At 40.0% G+C, this 18,215-nt stretch overlaps 1 protein-coding gene across 4 annotated transcripts in view; it reads right to left on the reverse strand.

Moving 5' to 3' along the window:
• arhgap28 (Rho GTPase activating protein 28) overlaps window positions 1-18,215 on the reverse strand; it is a 165,018-nt gene that overhangs the window by 145,748 nt on the left and 1,055 nt on the right. The gene's annotated exons all lie outside the window — the stretch shown is intronic.

Raw genomic sequence — 18,215 nt, forward strand, 5'->3', positions numbered from 1 at the left:
CAGGCGACTGACTGTGTGGAGTTTGCACATTCTCCCAGTGTCTGTGTGGGTTTCCTCCCACAGTCCAAAAATGCGCAGGTTAGGTGATTTGGCCATGTGAAATTGCCCGTAGTGTTAGGTGCAGGAGTAAACGTAGGGGAATGGGTCTGGGTGGGTTGCGCTTTGGCGGGTTGGTGTGGACTTGTTGGGCTGAAGGGCCTGTTTCCACACTGTAAGTAATCTAATCTAATCAAGAACAAGAGGGTAAGATTGGAGGTGAAGCAGGTATGGTGGGGACCCAAGGGGAAGATCTTAAGAAGCCTCAGTCCCTGAAATTGCCCAAAAGTAACAAGGTACTTGCAAGCTGCATGCATGAGCGTGGGGTCCGTAGGGAGGAGGAGTGAATTGATCATGGTTCTATGGCACAACAAGCCACTCAAGTGATGGTGTTAGGAAATAGTAAGATGGTACTGGTAGGGCGTCATACAATTAGGGGAATAAATACAGTTCACTGCAGCAGTGAGCGCGAGTGCCAAAGGCTGTCGGCCAGGTGACAAGATTAAGGACATCTCCTTGGGGCTAGAGAGGGAGGGGAGGGATCGAGTTATTGTCATCCAAGTTCATACCAAAGATATTGATAGGTTTGGAAAGGATATTCCACTGAAAGAAAGATTTTGAACAGTTAGGGGCTAAATTAAAAAGCAAAACCTCAAGGTACTAATCTAAGGATTACTATCTGAGCCATGTGCAATTTGGCAGAGAGTAAATAAAGTCAAGTCAAATGATTGACTCAAAGTTTGGTGTGGGAGGAATGGGTTTCACTTCAGGAGGCTCCAGGAATATAGAACATAGAAAAATACAGCGCAGTACATGCCCTTTGGCCCTCGATGTTGCGCTGACCAAAGCCTACCTAACCTACACTAGCCCAATAACCTCCTTATGCTTATCCAATGCCCGCTTGAATGCCCATAAAGAGGGAGAGTCCACCACTGATACTGGCAGGGCATTCCATGAACCCACAACCCGCTGAGTAAAGAATCTACCCCGAACATCTGTCCTATACCAACCTCCCCTTAATTTAAAGCTGTGTCCCCTAGTAACAGCTGACTCCATACGCGGAAAAAGGTTCTCACTGTCAACCCTATCTAAACCCCTAATCATCTTGTACACCTCTATCAAATCTCCCCTAAACCTTCTTTTCTCCAATGAGAACAGCCCCAAGTGCCTCAGCCTTTCCTCATATGATCTTCCTACCATGCCAGGCAACATCCTGGTAAACCTCCTCTGCACCCGTTCCAGTGCCTCCACATCCTTCCTATAAAGGGAGTGTTCCGGTCAGTCAGGCTTCACTCGTCCTGGTGAACAGAATAACTCAGGCTGTCAAGAGGACTTTAAATTAATTTGAGGGTGGAGGGTTTGGGATTGGAAAAATGTAGACTTATAAAATCTAAAAAGGTACAGTGAGACTGCAGGGCAACAACTTTGATTACGATACTAGAGTGGGGCATGAAGGGACAGAGTCTAGAAGCATGCAAAAAGCAGCAATTAGGGACAAAAGAGGAACATAACTGTAAAAATGCAAAATAATGGCTCTTTAGTTGAATGCATGTAGTATTTGGAACAAAGTAGATTTAAATAACCATGCAAATATAGGTTAATGGAGATGATCTTGTAGCCATTTCAGTGACGTGGTTACAAGGAGATCAAAGCCGGGATGTGACCTTTCAAAAGGACTCGAGAGCGTGTTGCTGGAAAAGCACGACATGTCAGGCAGCATCCAAAGGGCAGAAGAGTCGACATTTCAGGCATAAGCCCTTCATCAGGAAGCATTCCTGATGAAGGGCTTATGCCCAAAACGGCAATTCTTCTGCTCTTCAGATGCTGCCTGATCTGCTGTGCTTTTCCAGCACCACACTCTCGACTCTGATTTCCAGCATCTGCAGGTCTCACTTTCTCCTTTTGAATGGATTGACAGGAAGGAATCGGTGCTGGGGCTATATTTTTGGTATGGTATAGGATAGGTGCTATAGTAAAAAATAATCTTGGATGGGATATGATAGAACCCTTATGGGTGGAGGCATGAAATAGAAAAATAAGACGACACTGTAGAAACCCTCACTACTTTCCATTTTTTGGTGGAACTGAGAGTTGAGGTTAGGATTAGTTGAATTTTGACCAGCTGCGTGTTTTAAAGGAGAAAAACAAGTGCAGATGTTTGCTGTTGGTGACTGGCCTGAACGCTAACATAACTTAATTACTGACCTAAAGAATACTGTAGGTGATTCAGCACCGGTCATTGCTGTGTTAGGCAGCTGATTGGATGTTCAGTTGGTCAATAAATGGAGGACCGTGGCTAAAAAGCTAGCCCAAAAATTGATTAAAAAAGAGAAGAGACAATACCAGTTTTTACTGGTTTTGGCAGATGCAATCTGATTTTAGAAGCTTTGGGACTGGCTGTTATTTTTCACTCTCTCTAGTTTTCCTTCCAGTTATTGTACTGTTGAATGTTCTGAGAAAATAATCTTATTCTGGAGGAAATAAATAAATGCTCCTGAAGATAGACTGAAATTGTTTGCATTCAGTGGTGCCTTTTTAATTAGATTTACATACCTACAACCAACTCACTACACAAGAATTGCATGAATGCATCGTAACTATGGTCTGGCAGTGTGGAATTCAACAGTAAATTATCTTTCTTTTATTCTCTTTTTAATTTGTGTGTCTTTGTCTGAGAGAGTGGTGATAATGATCAAAGAAAATTGGGTTGAAATCATAAATATTAATTAGATTATCTTGTTGCCCTGTTAAAATTTCAGTATTAATAATAAATTGACAATTTGTGTTTAAGTTATAAACTTGGTGCCCAAGATCTGTTATTCATAAAATCTGGTTAGGAACAATGGGGAAATTTTGGTGGGTCATTGAATATTTTAATTTCGCAGTATATTGTGAATCCAGTGATAGTAAGGCTGAAGCGGCTTGCTAACTCTGTGCCGTAACATCCTTAACAGTAATTGTTTTGTGAAGCAGAGAATAAATCAGGAAATAAGAGCAAGTAAAAAATTTAGTACATTATTACATGGATGACCTTAAACTTCACGTAAATTGGAAAAATCAAAGTGGCAGAGGTAGCCGTGAAAAAGAATTCATTGAGTATATGTGGAATAGTTTTCAAGAACAACATGTTGTGGATCCATCCAGGGGTCAGATTACTTTGGTTCTGGTAATCTGTAATGAGGTACTTCAGAGGGAAAAAATATATAATTATCACTAGAAAAAAAGTATTAGGGAAACTAATGGGGCTGAAGAGCAATAAGTCCCTTGGATTTGATGGGATGCATCCTAGTATTTTAAAAGGAAGTATCTGCAGTGATGATGGATAGGCACTGAGAGTAATCCACCAAGAACCCTCAGACTCTGAAAAAGTCCCAGAGGTTTGGAAACTTGCCAATGTAACACATCCTTAAGAGAGAAAATATGGCTAATTGTGGGCCAGTTAGCTTAACATCTGTCATTGGGAAAATGTTAGGGTCTAATTATAAAGGATGTAGTAACACATAACATCATCAAGCAGAGTCATGAAGGGGAAGTCATGCCCGACAAATAAATAATAGTTCTTTGAGGAAGTAATGAGCAAGTTTAATAAAGGGGAACTAGTAGATGTAATGTATCTAGATTTCCAAAGGTATTCAGTAACGTGTCACACAGAAGGCTATCCAACAAAATAAGTGCCCATGCGTATTGGGATTTTTATAAATTAGCATGCCAAAATAAAAGAACTCAGAAGGTTGAGATAAAGAGGGCATTTTAAAGGTGGCATCCTGTAACTAGTGTAGTGCCACAGAGATAAGTTCTGGGCCACAATTATTTACATTATATATTGGATGATGCAAGTGAATATATTATAACCAAGTTTGTGGATGAAACAAAAATTAGTGCCAAGGCAAGTAGTGAGGCTGACTTCACAAGGAGTCTAAAGTCGGCTATATACAGATTAAGTGAGCTTGCAAAAATTTAGCAGATGGAGTGTAATGTGGGAAAATGGAGTTATGCACCTTAGCAGGAAGAATACAGCAGCTGAATATTATTGAGATGGGAAAGCTGCAGCACAGAGGACTTTGATGGCCCGAGCGTATGAATCACAAAAAACTAACATCTGAGTTCAGTGGGTAATACGGAAGGCAAATAGAATATTAGTCTTCATTCCAAAGGGAATGGATTATAAAAATAGAGAGGTCTTGCTAAAATGACAAGACACTAGTTAGAATACAGCTGTAACACAGTATACAATTTTTGCCCCATTTCCAGAGAAACATACACTGGCATTGAAGGCAGACCAGAAAAAAGGTTCACAAGGTTGATCCCGGGTATGAAGTATTTTCTTATGAGGACAAGTTCACTACGTTGGACATTTACTCATTAGAGTTTAGAACAACGAAAGGAGACCTTGTTGGAGCACAATTTTAGGATTTCAACAGGATGGATGTGGAGACGCTGTTTCCCCTTGTGAGACAGAGTCTAGCACCAGAGGAAATAATTTTAGAAAAAAGGACTCGCCCATTTCAGACAGCAATGAGGAGGATTGTTGTCTCTCAGAGGATGGTAACTCTGTGGAATTGTTTACTGAAAGGTGCTGTCAAGGCTAGATTGATACATGTATTCAAGATTGAGAGATATTGCTAATTGTTACGGGAATCGGGATTTTCAGAGAGATTAGGCAAAGAAAGTGGTGTTGAGAATTATCAGATCAGCCACGATCTCATTGAGTCTCCTCTACTATTCAATGGGCTAAATGGCCTACTTCCAGTATTTTGGTTTTATGATAGATTTAGACATTCTTGAAGAGCAAAGAGATCTTACAGAAGTAGAGTGTCATCTAGCTATTTGTAATTAATGTTCTACATAATCAATTCTCCAAATGCCAACAGTTAAATATGATACCAAAGTCATGGTTAGGAAAGTAAAGATGAAAAACGAAGTGTGCACTGAGCTGCAGATATAGGTACATCAATGCTCCCTTGGATTTATATTTGTTGCTCTCAGCTCTTTTTTTACACTCTGAAACATTCCAGATTGCTGCACGGTTTCTGGGAAGCAGTGATTGATGTGCACACGAATGCCTCTGCACGTGTTTATGTCCTCCTGGTCTGTCCCTTAAGGGTGACTGCTCAGGTACTATGCATTGAAAAAAGTTCTAAATAGGTCTTGGAGGTTAATTATTATCCAGGGAGAATTTCACAAGATTGCTAAACACTCAGGACCTCTCATTACCTTAAGCGTTATTTTAAATCAACAAAATTACAGGAACAACAAGTCACCTTCTCTTTAGATCTTTTTATAAACACAATTGTTCAACAGCAATTTTGCGGTGTTCAACAATGAATGACAACTTGAGTGTGACAAAAGCTCTGACTTTATTGAACAAAATATTTTGAAAACGCTTTCAGATTCATACTTACATTTTTGCTCTCAGTGGCAAGGAGTTAACATTATGAGATATGTACTTGTTTATTTATTTCAAGGAATTATGTTTGCATCCAGCTCATGTTGACAATTAGATATAATCTTTGAAATTGCAGAACTGCATTATGCAACACAGGTCACAGGAGAAGTGGGCCTAGAGATTACTGCAGCTGATTTGTAGTTCTGTGCTGTTCAACTCTAGACTGCAAATCAATGTCTCCAATGCTACTGGTCATAGCATGCCTGATGGTGCCTAAAAATCAGAGTCAATGACAAGTTGAACAGAATCAGAAAGAGTAAATCACCAAGTATGTAAGTATACACTGAGATGCTCTCATTCATATTTCTCAGTTACTGATTATAATCACAAGTGGTAACATTGGCGACATACAAAAAGAGATCTTATCCCATGGCCTGCCTATCCACCTGGAGATAGCCAATAAGCCCTAGAGATGCTTAAAAAGCTCTGTAGATTCCTGCCCAGATACTATTTTTTTTTGACTGGGCAATTCCTTTAAATCAAAGCTAAGTGATCTGGCCAGCTTTATAATTGATCGGGGGACTGGCCAAACAATCAGGCCAGTGTGATCAAAGGGCCAGATGGTTCCAATCAGCTACGCATGCCGAACCCACCGGGGGAGCAAGAATGAACAGGGGAAACTTGAGAAGCCAACTCTGATTTCAACCATAACAATAAACACAAGTCACATACCAGATGCTCTAGGCTTGCCTTAACTACAGAGAGGCACACAGCACATCACAAAACTGTACTAACATGGTCAGTTGTAACTATAGCACTGACCCACTTAGATTGCAGCAATCAACATGTCTATCTGTGTGCAGGCATTTCAGTGGGACATCACTAAAAATGCCTGCACAAACTAGTCTCCAATGAGTTTTGCCCACCCTCATTTCTTTACTTATCAAGATCACTGAACACATTTCTACAGCAACTTTTTACCTCTGTCTTTCAATTATGCTTAGAACGTGGAATTACTGCAGTTCAGTAATTAGGGGGTCAAAATTATAAACTTGTACTGATGCTAGCTAACAAAGAAAAATAATATTAGGGAAAAAAACACTGTTCTGATCCCAGCTGATGTTATGACTGGACAAGTCAAATCCCAGACTGAAATCTGCCTTGCTCTTTTTTTTTGGTTTTATCACTGAAACATAAGCATGTAATGTGGCAGATTTGGTTTCAACAATAGAACTGAAGTTTATTATGGAAAAACGTGAATATAAAATAAAATAAACCAAACTATTTATAAATAGTGCCTGATTGAAAATTTCAAAACATTCAATAAAATATAATCCCAACAGCACCCAAGTACAATACTCAAACACAAGATAGAATTTGCTTCTCTGTCATACAGAAGGTGCAACTTACCTGTGGCTTTAATTCCCGGTTTGGAAAATCCATTCACCTCTTCCCTGAGCCTTGATACAATTGAGCTTAGACTTTCTCAGCTTCAAAGAACCTCTTCAGGCTTTTAACAAAACACTTCTGGTCTGGCACTTGAATATTGCACTTCTTATACTGAGGTAACCTGTTTCCTAACAGCTCTAAATTATGATCCTTTTTTAGGTGCACCTGTTTTACATATTCAGCTTCAGTCAAGATAAGTACAAAGGTTCCCAAACTGAAACCTAAAAGCTTTTTTCCAAGGTGTGGGTGTTTTCCCTAAATCAAAAACAAAAAGACATTTCTAAACTGAAGGCAGAAAGAATAGTTGCTTACTTTCTTTGCTGGTAAAGACTTTCCCAATGCAAACAAAACTCATGCTCAGATGAATGAATGCACACTCAGATTTTTTTTTTAAATCACCATGGGTACAAAAATACTTACATGTTCATTATTAAACCCCTTCAGACTAATCCCACATATCATACATTAAAAATCCAAACTCAAAAATAAACGATAAAGCACACATCTTACAGCACAGCAGAGGCTCCATTCTAGAGAAACAAAATTCAAAATGTAAAGATCACATTTTATGTTTATTCTTCAATTAGCAGAGAGAGTTGCGTGTCTAAGTGAGGGAAGACTGAGGGTAAGTATATGAGAGACAGCATGAGCATGTGTATGAGTGCATGTATGTGTGTGAGAGAGTGTATGTGAGAATGAGTGAGAGTGATTGCATACGTGTGTGTGCGCGTGTACATGTGAGTCTGTGTAAGTCAGTCAGATGGAGTTTTCAGTGGCACTATGTGTTACCTTCCATTGCACCTTCAGTCAGAATGGAATTCATCAGGATTTGACTTTCCCTTTGTCTGAAAGCAACCTGAGAGAAGAACTCCTATAAAAGTCTCCTTTCAATTAAAAAAACTTACAAGAGCAGAGCACAATAACTTTACCTTCCTCTTATTTACCTTTCATGACAGGGGTCATCATTCTCTAAGGGGTTTGTACATGCCTCTGGCACCAAACTCAGATGAACATTCTTTATTGGGAATCTTATGTATTGAATATTGCAAGGCTTTTGGGGAATTGGAAAGATTTTACAACCAACTCTAATCCCATCCATGTACATAATCTCCAGCAGGACTTAATGGATAGTGATAAATGTTTCCCTTGTTCCGAAATACAGACACCAACTGAAGAGTTGCACTACAAGATCAACTAACTAGATGATTTAGCATCTGGTTGATTTATCCAACACTAGTTGCTCATTTTTATTTTACACCGAGTGTATAACAGCCACCCAAAACACTAAAACAAAATCCTCTCCAAACTTTAATTCTTTGTTCTCCAAGTCAGAATATGGAAAGTGACATTTCTATTCTTAATGAACAGAGAAATCTACTGCCAGCAAGATAAATGGAAGCATGTTACTCCAGAACCAAACTTACTTTGACAATAATCTTCCATTCTGTCATGAAGCAGTTGCAGTCAAAGCCAACCATGTACCTCATCTAAATAGTTGAGAGCTGGTGGTTTCAAATAATCAAGATTGTCTCACGTCATATTAAAACTTGCACAACGTTTTGACAGAGTGGATGCAGAGAGAGAGAGAGAGAGAGACACACACACACACAGAGAAAATGTTTGTATTGTGGGGAAGAGAAAAGTGATAAAGAAATTCAATAGGGAATTCAAAAGAAAATTCTTCACCCAAAAAAAAGTGACAAAAAAGTGGAATTTGCTAGCACAGGAAGTGAATAGTAAAGATACACTTAAGGGGAAACTAGACAAGTGAAACAGGGAGAAAGCAATAAAGGGTTACAGTGATAGATTTAAATAACTAAAGAGGAGGCTGGAGTGCAGCATAAACATTAGCAATGGACTAGTTGGACCAAATACGTTACTTGTGCCATGTACATTATGTAATTGGCTAGGACACCCTGTATTGGGTCAGTACTAGGCTCACTTACCTATACATCTTGGGTCCTCAACACATGCTTAAGTCTCCTTTGACTGGTTGGCAACTGACTACAGCATTCACAGTGTGCATTCTGGTCAGTTTCCCCAGGTACACAGCAGCCAAATTCTCCTTCCTTTGAGAGATTATTGAAGGTTGCCACTCAATGTAAAAAATTAAGAGCAATTGGCACCATAAGAATGACTACTAGATCACTCCTGACATTGCAATCTCCCTTTTCTCCACAATAGTGAGCTACTTCTGGGGCACAGTAGCCAGCAAGCCAATAACAAATGGATGACGCTAGCACCACAGACTGCCACTGGTCTGTTAAAGCAAGTGCTGCATTCCTACCACAACCCAATTCAAGCCCAATGCTATTTGTGGCCATTTCTAGTGTTTTCAAAAAGTGACTTCTTGGTTCAGACATATTTCCAGGTGTGAAATCATGAGCTTGTCAGACAAAGCAACTTGCAGGTTTGACACTTTGCCTTCACATCATCAACTTATCAGAGGGGAATAACAATAAAGGTCATTAATGTTAAACACAATGACCTTAGAACATAGCCTCCTACTTCCTGCACAAGATGATAAACACAATTAAAAGTTATGATGTCAATTAAGAAGTTGAACTGAACTTTACATACGTTAAAAATACATTGATGGGATGTCGCATCACTGGCTAGGCAATTTTAGCCAGCCATTAACTTATCCGTGAGAAGGTGGTGGTGAGCTGCCTTCTTGAATTTCTGCAGTCCTTGGAATGTAGGTACACCCACCCATGCTCACAGGAAGGAAGGAAGTTCCAGGATTTTGACCCAGTGACACTGAACAAGCTGTGATATATTTCCCAGTCAGGATGTTGAGTGGCTTAGAGGTCAATTTGCAGGTGGTAGTGTTTCCATGTATCTGCTGTCCTTCTAGAATGGTAGTAGATACTGGTTTGGAAGATGCTATCAAATGAGCTTTGGTGAGTTTCTTCACTGCATCTTCCAGATGGTGCACATTGTTGCTGAGTGTTGGCGATGGAGAGACTGAATGTTGAAGGGATTCCAGTCAAGTGGGTGGCTTTCTCTCGGGTGGAATTGTGCTTCTTTAGAGTTCTACAAGCTGCATCCATTCCGGCAAATAGAGAGAATTCCATCGCATCCTGAACTTGTGCCTTACCAATGGTGGACATGCTTTGTGAATTCAGGTGATGAGTTATTCACTGCAAAATGCTTCTGATCTGCGGTTATAGAAAGACTATGAATATGGCTTGGCCAGTTCAGATTCTGATTAACGGTAACACCAGGTTGTTGATCCTGGAGAGTTCAGCATTGGTAATGTCATTCAATGTCAAAGATCCATGGTTAAAGTCTCTATTGTTGGAGATGCTTATTGCCTGACATTTGTATAGTATACCTATCACAAATTAATTGCCAGCCCAAATCTGGATATTGTCCAGGTCTTACTGCATTTTAATTCAGACTGCTTTCAACATCTGAGGAGTTGCAAATGCTGCTGAATATTGCTTGTCAATATTTGCATATTCCCACTTCTGACCTTATGGAGGAAAAGTTATTAAATGGATCAGCTGGAGATGGTTGGGCCTACAACACCATCCTTCAGAAATGTTCTGGACCGGAGATTACTGATCTCCAACAACCATCTTCCTGTGCGTCAGATATGACTCCATCCAGTGGTGAGTTTTCCCACAATCCCCACTGACTCCATTTTTGCTGGGACTCTTCAATGCTACATTTTGTTAAATGAAGCCTTGAAGTCAAGCAGTTACCTCACCTCTAGAATTCAGCAATTTTGTCCAGGTTTGAGCTAAAGCTGAAGTGAGGTCAGGAGCTACGTGGCCCTGACAGAAGCCAAATTGGGCAGTGAGTAGGTTATTGATGTGGGCCTGCCAATGACACCTTCCATCACTTTACTGATAATCGAGAGTAGTATCTAGTGACTTAGTGCAAACACTGAACACATTATTCACTGTCTTCAGCCATTTCATGATATCACGTGGAGTAAAGTGAACCGTAATTCAGTGGGAGCATTTCCTCTTCCAAATCACAATGTTATTGGCTCAGCCCTGATGCAGACTGACACTTTCTCACAGCACTGAGGGCATGGTAACCTGTCAGATCTGATTTTGTCAGGTTGAATGTTAATTAAACTCTTTTCTTGGATTAGGGTAATATAATCTAAACCACCATTCAAAGAAACCTAGATGATGTCCCCTTGTGCTCTGCCCAATATCTATCTTTCAACCAGCATTACTGAAACAGATTATACCACTTAACCATGAGGCATTAGAGATAGAGTCATACAATCATACAGCACAGAAACAGTCCCTTCAGATAATGCTTCTTCTGGTAAAACTCAAGCTTAACATCTCTTCTTTGGCAGCAAAGCTCGCTGTGATAGGTTGGATCCTTAAAAGGCAAGAAATAAATACAAGTTCTCTATATCAAAGGTGCAGTGTAAAAACAAAGGATCTAATCCCCTTGTCTAGCATTTCAGATGGTGCTAACCAAATGACATTAGGATTAGAATGCAGTTAAAATGTTCCAAACATTTTAGAGAGTGTTCCCTCAGTCAACACTAATAATTCAACTGATTTGGAGCAAGATGATGGGAGGTTATGGATATCTTGCTGTTAAACAGCAACCATTTTATACACAAGCGTAACCTGACCTCAAAAATAGTTGAAGCACTTGACCACATGCAACATTGAGATGAAGCTGTGATTCTACTATGAAGTTAAACAGAATGCCAACATTCATTGTCTAGGCTCATATATACAAAATTTGCACTGTGATAAGGTACCAGAGAACAAATCACAAACATGGAGGCATATTCAACCATTAATTAATAGCATCAATAAGGAAAAGACAGAAGAAAATTGCAGGACATAATTTGGAATAAGATACTGATGCACAAACATGATACTTTCTTGGTGTTAATTCCTATTCCGTTCAGACCCTGCTTATTTGACATGCCTCGCACTATTACTACATCATATGCTGAATAATCAATCAAATGGATTTACTCACTCATTCTTGGTCCATATGCCTCTGACAACCAACAGCCCCATATCAACTAACAGATTCAAACATCCCTGGTGCAATAAAGGTTACTGGATTAGTCCCATCTCAGAAAGAAAATCCCTTCAAATGGAAAATTCGGCAGGCAGCTGGTTTCAGTCCTGAAAATTCATGTTGGCTCTGACAGAAGCTCTGCATGCTTTCAGACAGCTGTGGTGTCCTCAGTACATTACAATGGTAATGAGAGCAAGGGTGTTTCCCTGATTTCTTTACCATCAATAGCAGTACTTCCAAAACACCTGAGGACATTCATTAACTGATCAATCATGTTGTTGTATACCTGGGTTTTACAAGCCTCAAAATACTTGCACTAATCATCTTGGACTCACTTGGCTTTCATATGCGAGTTAGAAATTCCGTTATAGACTGATTGTAGATAGAAACAGTGCACTGTAGGTAATCCAGCTGAATTATTACATGTGGCTGTTGTCTGCTGAATAGACAAATCTGGAATTATTTAACACATCAGTCTCTTCCCAGATGACTGTCTGCAGGTGTTCATCACCTGTAGAGGATCAGAACTTTGGAATTTTATTGTTTTCAAAATGGAGTGCAGGGCAGGCTCTGTTCAAAGGAATTTGCAAGTAAACAGCCTATAGCTTCCAGGTTTAAAAAGTAAAATCATTTATATTTACACAGCAGCTTTTTATGAGTTTAGGATGCCCCAGAGCACGTTATGCTACACAGTGTTTTTGAACTGTAATTGTAATGTCAGAAATGAGGCAGTTTTATCAATGCAAGATCCCACAAACAATGAGATAATGACCAAATATTCTCTGTGTGTTAACTGGGAGATAAGTACTGGCCCAAACACAGGGACCAATTCCCATTCACCATCTTGGATAGTCTCATGGAATCTTTTACATCCAGCCAAGGGAATAAATCTGGCTTTAGGTTCTCATCCTCAAGTGGGTGCTCAGACCGCTGAAATGAGATTATGAATCCACAACCTTTTGACTCAGTGGCACTGAGCCACTGCAGCTGTAGGACTGATAACAGTGCCACATGATATAGGTGAATGAAGAAATACCAACAACCAACCTCCCCACAAGAAAGGAGACCAATACAGACTGACACCTGGGAAATAATGCCCATGAGTATTATGTTGTCTTCAGTACAAAGGGAGATAAAATAACAAAAGAATTATCCTTTAACGGTTCCTTATTTCTAGACTTTCATCCAAGTGTACTTGCCATAATGCCATAAAGTATTGTTATCTCTACCTGTTATACATTTATTACTGTCTCACGCAATGTAGTCAGGGCAACCCATCAATTCTCTGAATGCTCAATAGGAATGAACAGCTGAAAGCAATAGACACATTCATAATGCAGTCTCCAAGAGAAGCTTCTATCCTCAATGCAAAACTTATTCTAAGGAGAAGAAATAAAATTATGCATGTTTGTTTCGATGCTGCTATACATGTCCTCCACATTTCCATAATATCAAAAGTATTTGAGCATTCACAAGGCATGATAGTTTGTAAGGGCAGAGAGCTGGTCCACACTGAAGTAGAACCTTGAAACTTCTGACTGTTGACATTATTCAAGGAGGTCTCATTGGCAATAGTCACTGATATGAAGAACATAGAGTATGTGTGGGAGGGTGAAGTCACAAGCGGTGAACTGGTCATCAACTCTAATCATTCAAGTGGATAGAGAGCCAAACTCACATCATAACACATGGTTTATCAATTACATAGGTCATTTGTTCCAACAAGTTCATTCGTCACTTTAGCTGCTTCCCATCATTCCTCAGCTAAAATAAATCAGTGTAACATTCTGTTCCCTTCTCCATAATGTTTGTCCAGCATGCCCTTAAAAGTATCTACACCATTTACTTCAAATGTTCCCTGTGGTAGTGAGTTACACTCTTTGACAAAATGTGTCAGTGCAGGCTTGGAGGGACAAAGAGCCTGAACCTGTGTTGTATTGTTCTTTGTTCACTCTTTGAGTAATAGGCATGTACCATGAGTCATAAATAAGGCACAAAACTCTTCCCTGTATTGACATGTCAGTTCTCTCTCAATTGGGAGTACTCCTGCCTCTAAGGATTATGGAGTCAAGTCCCATTCCACAGCATTATACGAGATGCACCGTACAAGGTGCTTAGGTTAAGATGTTAAACCAACTCAACTGGTTTATTTCAAAAGGGATGTTCACTCTGACGTTGCAAATGTCATGGTATTCTCCTGGTCACTGAATTGCCACACATTGATGGAGTTGGATCTCTTCCTATTCAGGAAGGTTGTATACTTTTGACCTGAGACTGAAAAGGACAGGCAATGAAAGGTCACGAAGAACTAGGTGAAGCAATTCTCCAGAAAAATGCAGAAAAGACTGGAATAATGAAAATTCAAGTAAAAATCAAAAAAGTGGAACAGCACCAAATCCAGAAAGTAAATAATTCAGAATGCAGAGAAGGGAAGATATATGGTATCAGTCCACAATCTTTCAATCTACACTCCAAGGAATGCAACAGTGCAAGAAAGCAACTCACGCCCACCTTCTCAAGGACAATTAGGGATGGGCAATAAAAGCTGGCCTAGACAGTGATGCTCACATGTTATGAACAGATGAAAATAAATCTTTTCGATGGCGAAACTTGAAAGGGTTCAGAAAAGATTTACAAGGATGTTGCCAGGGTTGGAGGATTTGAGCTATAGGGAGAGGCTGAACAGGCTGGGGCTGTTTTCCCTGGAGAGTCGGAGGCTGGGAGGTGACCTTATAAAAGGTTTACAAAATTATGAGGGGCATGGATAAGATAAATAGACATAGTCTTTTCCCTGGGATCCGGGAGTCCAGAACTAGAGGGCATAGGTTTAGGGTGAGAGGGGAAAGATATAAAAGAGGGCAATTTTTTCACACAGAGGGTGGTACATGTATGGAATGAGCTGCCAGAGGAAATGGTGGAAGCTGGTACAATTGCAACATTTAAGAGGCATTTGGATGGGTATATGAATAGGAAGGGTTTGGAGGGATATGGGTTGGGTGTTGGCAGGTGGGATATGGGTTGGGTGTTGGCAGGTGGGATTAGATTGGGTTGGGATATCTGATCGGCATGGACAGGTTGAACCGAAGGGTCTGTTTTCATGCTGTACATCTCTATGAATCTATGACATACAATCATGCTTGCAAAGCCTACCTTCTGTGAACATAAATGGCAACAGTGAAGATACAATTAAAAAAAACCAATATTTCTGAAAATGTTGGTTCTTGTTATTTTAATGCTAAACTGCTAAAAGAGAGCAACCTCTAATTTGAAAGAAAAGTTTAGACTTAGATTTGAAAGGGGTAGAGGTTAAAAGTTGCAATTCTGTTAGTTTCCAATCACTGTTCCTAAGTTTCCCTCTAGCCACATATGCTTTATATACATTTTTTGTCAATATTGTTTGAAATTCTTGTGAGTCTGACTTTATTTTTTTCAGGCACTGGTTTCACATCCTATTGTGTCTCCACAAGTCATTTGGTATCTGTGTTTCCCTGATTTTAGACCTGTAGAAGTCTCTCCCCACTGCCCATAAAACTTACACCAGCAGCCACCCGATTCTCAACAACTGGGGCTGCAAACAAAAGATCCTGGCCCGCAGTACAGGGGAGCTCAGGATAAATCTATCTTCACTTGTTGTTGAATTCATTGTTCTTAAATCTACTTTCCAGTGTGATATAATCAGACCTGCAATTGAACTTACAATGGGAAAAAAAATGCTGATCATAATTTGAAAGCATACAATATGTTTGAATTGCATAAACCATACTCAAGCTTCATGTAAAGATCAAAATGGACAATCTTCTTAGCATTCTTGGTAACTATTTTCTTGTTAGCGAATAGTAAGACCGCTGTAGCACAAGATATAATTGCCAAGTGCTGGATCTCACTTGACGCAATTGCTTTCTGTCGTTACTAAGGAAGTTTTCGAAAAAAGTTATTGAGGTTTACTGCTGAAATTCCACTTCCTACAAGAGTATGGTAACACAGATTCCCCCAGTGGCATCTTACGTAAACATAATTGCCTTCTACAATATTGAGCAATGCAAACCACAAAGATCCCACATTAAATTCCTGGTCTGTGCTAAGCTAGTTGATCACAGCTGTAAAAAGCACGATGAACCTCAGCAACCCAGGGCCAAGATTGGAAGAATGTCAGGGTGCTTCTGGACTGCTTTTGAGTAAACCTGTGGAAAATATGCCGAGGTAGCTAATGAGGTAAAATAGAATTGGGATTAGCTGTGGTGCCATTTGTGTTGGAATTCACTGCATGGACTTCCATTTAAAACAATGAATATTTGGCTGAAGTACTAACAGGCAGTAACTTAGAAGCATTTTCTTGGACTAAAAGATGCTATATAAATTCACATTGTTGTAGAATGACACTCCAGAATGAATCAAGGGACTTCATTTGACAAGGAAAGAAAATAGTGGCAAAGAGAGTTCCTGCTAATTAACCATTCAGGAACATTATCAAAGATTACTCTCTAAATGTTAGTGGAAAGTTGTATCAGTCCAGTTTATAGGGTCTGGGTGTGTCCCTACCTCTGGCCAATAAGGTCCAGGTTGAAGTCCCACCTCCACATAAGATGACCACAGAGGGACATCAGAACACATCTTAACAGGTTAATTTAACATAAAACCCTGCAGGGTCACCATGTGGAACTTGAATGAGATTACTTACATTATCCCCATTCAACATCACCAGTCACTAATGGAACAATGTGGTAACATGACAGCTGGCAAAGGTCAAAAGCTAGCCAGGGTTAAAAGGGTCACTGAGGTCCGATACATCTATTATTCAGTCAACGAACATGAGGTGCTGTCAGAATAGATTTGTCACTGGCCAAAATAAGGTTTGCGGAACTCAAAGAGAAAAAAAAATTTAATCACATTTGTGTTGCCTTCAAAAGAAGTTGAATTTTATTTTCCACCTTCTTCTCTCAGGAGAATTAGTTGAAGCTACGGTATGGTCCCATGAGTGAAGAGATGTTGTTGTTCCTCATCAAAGTGACCACTGGCTATACTTAAACTCCCAACTCAGCTTTCTATGTAATTCATTACATTCAAGCTTGATCCTTCTCTCTCCCAACATCTACCCAATTGTGGGAGAAAGTGAGGACTGCAGATTCTGGAGATCAGAGTCAAGGGTGTGGTGCTAGAAAAGCACAGCAGGTCAGACAACATCCGAGGAGCAGGAGAATCTCAGTTGTTCAGAGGAAGGGTCACTAGACCTGAAACATCAACTTTGATTTCTCTTCACAGACACTGCCAGACCTGCTGAGATTTTCCAACAATTTGTTTATGTTTCTGATTCACAGCATTTGCAGTTCTTTCAGTTTTTATTTATCAAGTTGTTCTGACCATTAGGAGACCACTGAGTAACAATAAAGGGTTAGAGACCATAGCTACATCCTCCGCACGCTATTCAGTCATTGAGGTCAACAGTAACACAGCTACTGAAACACTGGCTGTAATCAACTCATCCCACACTAAATCAGTCCACACATCCAAGCGTGACGAAGGGCTTATGCCCCAAACGTCAACTCTCCTGCTCCTCAGATGCTGCCTGACCTGCTGAGCTTTTCCAGCATCACACTTTTCTACGCAGTTGCAGAGAATATCCCCTAAATATTACCTGAGGAAAGGCAAATATTTGTTGAACCCTAGTTTCCTAAAAATACCATTGTGTGTTATTAAGATGGTAATGAAAATAGAAGCATCCATGTCACAAACACGGAATGAATTGAGTACTTTACCCTCACGGTGGTTGGGGGTAGGAAACAGATTGAGCTTTTTTGGGGTATATGGAGACACTATCCCATACCCCCAATCCAGTGCCTGAACAGTGAGACTTGGCCCAGGTCAATGTTGGGTCTTAGTGTAAAGGTTGCCTGGAAAGGAAACCAGGAGCAGACCACAGCTGTCTTTGGATAAATGACATTTGTGGACCAGAGGAGGAAAGCAAAACTGGACGTTAGGAATGGCAGGTTCAAAGTCAATCGATTGGAGGCTGCAAAGAGATCAGGCATGAGAAGTGAACATGAAAGTGGGGGTTAACTACACATAGTGTTTCAACATGGGCCAAGGGAAACACAACTGCACTCTAACTATGGACCCTGGATTCCTCCTTTCTTCCTTTCCTTCCAAATATCCCAAGCAATTTGTCTTGGGCCAAAATATTGAATGGCTTCATGACTGCCAAACTAGGTGCTTAGTAAACACAATGAACAGCCACCACATTGAAATATCCGCAAGATTCTTTTCTCAGATAGCCTACTATTTAAAAATAGTTTTCATCACTTCCTTTCACACTTAAGAGATTTAGTTTTCC

The sequence above is a fragment of the Chiloscyllium punctatum genome, chromosome 5 (assembly GCF_047496795.1).
Source record: "Chiloscyllium punctatum isolate Juve2018m chromosome 5, sChiPun1.3, whole genome shotgun sequence".
In the NCBI taxonomy this organism is placed as follows: Eukaryota; Metazoa; Chordata; class Chondrichthyes; order Orectolobiformes; family Hemiscylliidae; genus Chiloscyllium; species Chiloscyllium punctatum.